Genomic DNA, 3,836 nt, shown 5'->3' with positions numbered 1-3,836 from the left:
AACAACAATATTCCATAATGAAGAATTAGACATTAGTTCAAGGTGACTGCTTTGGGGAACGTCATATGAGACGACAATTATTTAAAAAAAAAACCACATCGTTTTATTTTTGATGGAAGGACCAATGTCACTCCCAGGTAGATCGCTCGTTACAATCCCAGAAGCCAATGAAGGCAACGAATTGAGACATGGTCGTCCACACACAATCCCTTATAGGTCCTACAAGGTAGCTATCCCGTACGGCACCCGAAACGACGATGATGATGATGGTGTAATAATTAAGCGAATTTTCCACGCGTACTTTTTCACGCGGGTGGCTTTAGTGAGCGGCGAAAAAGCGCGGACCAAAAAAAATCCGCAACGAGAGTTTTTGGCCATGTAATGAGTTCGAGGGACCCCGTGAGATTGTGAAAGAACACGAAAAAAGGATGAAAAGAGCTCTTTCTCCGTGTCGAGCGTCGAGTCGAGGGGTTCCTTAATTGTGCACGGAACATTGCCCCTCTGGCTGGCTTACCGGGGCCGAAAAATCGCGGTGTGTGGTCCAGTCCAGCAGCAGCAGCATAAGGAGTAAAATCCGGAGAGATGTCGTTTCTTACTGAATTAAAATGCAGCACAGTTCGTTCGGTTTTGACGTGCGGGGAGAAAATTAATTGAAAAAGGAAACTGTAATTATTGAAGTTGACATTTCGAAATGGTATAGGCTTCTCGCACTCGCAGCAACGCAATTAGATCTACGTTTGTAATGTACGTAATTTTCGAGTCAGAATGGGAACGTTAGCTGGTACATTTGCCGAGATTCGCTCGACCGGGTCAGAATTGGGCCAGCAAAAGTTCATTCGCGCCGTCTGGAGTCCAGCAATGGACCGTAAAATGTGATGACTGCACTTAGTGACCACGACGACACTGCTCTGAGTTTGAAGGACTCAGAGCAGTTTGAATGAGATCGAGAATTGATACTCGAATGTTGAAAATATTATCCCAAAATTTTCAAGTTAAAATATTGAGTAAATTGAGCCAGTTATTACCTGATGATACTCTTTCTCATTTGAACAGATCTTCAACATGACATTAATGCTTCAAATGATATGTCAATGTTTACTGCAAAAACCACCTTAGAGAAAGGGTGCTGGGGTGTCCAATCGGGAATTTTCTAATTAAAACTTTCATCAATTAAATTTGACACCATTGAAAACAACAGGAGCACGCATCACGGTTCCACGAAATCGATATGTCTCAATCTGGGATGGCATCCTAGTCGTTGTCCCAAATGACGACGGAAGAGATCTCCTCTCGCCGGATTGAGCCGGAATGTCAAGTCATTCATTTTCTTCATTATCGATTCCAGCCGTCTGATGGCTGGCGTTCTCGGAAAAATTAATTGACGTTGAAAGTCAAATTGCTTAGCTGAATTTTCCCGGGTCGCAAGATGAAGGTGTCTAGGGAAGAGAAGATGCTTTCCACAAAATTGGAAAATTTAAATGAGACTCGAATGACTAAATAACCTCGCTCGGTGTCCATTTTGGAAACGTGAGAGGGGTTTTCCATCCATTGACTTTTTCTTCCAACGAAGTAGGCGAACGATAGAACCAGCCAACTTCGACCGGACGAAAGTCATAGGAAGAAGCAGAAACATTTCAAGAGTCATCCTGCCTAATTTCAATCTAGTATGCCAATTTTCAGATGAAAAAATAACTGATATAATGGTTTACTTGGATGTAGTAGAAAAAAACAGTGGGAAAAAAATGAAAATTTTCAAAATCAAAATTCAGGATTAAAAAATTTGAATAATTTTGAATAAGGCAACCAAACTTAAAATTGAAAAGAATTATAATTTTCATCATTGAATTTGAAACTCTTAAGCCACAATTCAAAACTAAAAAAGAGCATTCAAAACACAGGAAGTAAGAATTCTGCATTCTAAGTTCTGTTCTAAGGATTTTTACCGGCTCTCAGTCTCGGCTTTTTTAGTCAAAATGACTGTTTTTAACTTTCACTTTCCAATCCTTATTGGATCTTCACCAGGGGCGATAAAGTGTCGTTTTCTTGTTAAGTTTGATTTGGCTTATTGCTTGGATTTATTCACCTTATTAGTATTTTTTTATGGCATGTTGTATCCAAATAATCATGACTTGGTTTTTGGAAGCCTAATATACGATTGAAAATCTGATGATGTGGTTTGAATAATTTCGTCGTTTTGCCCAAATTTTCCCGGATATTGCTTGAATTTTGGGTTAAATATTTTCAAATCAAATGCCCGGATTTTGCCAGGTTTTAGGATACAATTACCCGGATTTGTCCGGACCGGATACGTCTGAAAAAAATTCTTGCAACCTTACTCTAAACTGTAAACTGTAAACTGTAAACTCTAAACTCTAAACTCTAAACTCTAAACTCTAAACTCTAAACTCTAAACTCTAAACTCTAAACTCTAAACTATAAACTCTAAACTCTAAACTCTAAACTCTAAACTCTAAACTCTAAACTCTAAACTCTAAACTCTAAACTCTAAACTCTAAACTCTAAACTAGAGATGTACCGAATAGTGGTATTCGGCGAACGGCCGAATACCGAATATTGACCATTTCAACTATTCGGCCGAATATTCGGTCGAATATTCTATTGAGTTTTTAATGAAAAAACTTAAGCGATTTTTTCAATGCTTTCTATTTCTTCCATATTAATGCCCCTCGTGTTTTTGAGTCGATTATTCTCAACCAGATGATATTATCAGATGATATATTACAAGATATTTTTAAGTAGGGGTCTTTGTTGTTGTACGTTTATCTAAAGAGAGTTTTTAGCCCTAAACTTTTACCCTCAGAAGGGGTCTTTTTGATTTTTAAAATGTCACCAATAATTGAAAAGACATCAGATGACAGTCGCTCCTAGGGCGTTCATCATCAAAGAGATTGCGTTCCTATGAAATCTGGGATAAAACATGTCGAAACAGGTGCCAAGCTATTTGAAATTGCTTCTCTGATATTGAATTATATGAAGGTCGAATTTTAGCAAGGTATCGTCAAAATAGTTGTTCAAAAGATAGATGGACCTTAAGCATACAATACTTTCTACCACACGTATTCACACGATCAGGCATTCAGGACGATTTATGAAAAAAAAAGTTAATAAAGGTTCAAAATTTATGTAAATTTTTAAATTTTTGAAAAATTGTTATTGATCACAAAACCTAAAACATTTTAAAGAGGAATTTGAGTTTTTTATTTGATTTAACAAATTATATGAATAAACCCGAGCAAACTTGGGAAGTTGTAAACAATATCTGGATATCCTGGCCAGATCTTGATTCTTTACTGGATTTATGGGCAAGCCTGAATATATCCAGAAAATCTGGAATACACTACAATTAAAGTATAAAGCGATATTGTTTAGCATTCTCCTGAACGATCTACAGTGAAAAATACGCGGATACACCATAGATGTTTAGCTGAAACTATAAGTTTTTTATGATTGTGTAGCTTTTACAACATTACTTTTGAATATTTGATAGATTTACCAAAATTATTTGAAAAATTTACAAGTCCTTAGTAGATATTCGGCCTATTCGGCCTATTCGGCCGAATACTTAGCTCAACTATTCGGTGAGCCGAATATTCGGCTTAACGGTTTTTCGGCGGTATTCGGCGGTATTCGGCGCCGAATATTCGGCCGACCGAATATTCGGTACATCTCTACTCTAAACTCTAAACTCTAAACTCTAAACTCTAAACTCTAAACTCTAAACTCTAAACTCTAAACTCTAAATTCAAAACTTTCGACTCAAAACTTTTAACTCTGAACTATAAACTTTCTTTGTCATTTTTGTCATTTTTGTCATT

Source organism: Uranotaenia lowii, chromosome 2, assembly GCF_029784155.1.
Source record: "Uranotaenia lowii strain MFRU-FL chromosome 2, ASM2978415v1, whole genome shotgun sequence".
NCBI lineage: Eukaryota > Metazoa > Arthropoda > Insecta > Diptera > Culicidae > Uranotaenia > Uranotaenia lowii.
This window is presented reverse-complemented; position numbering follows the sequence as displayed.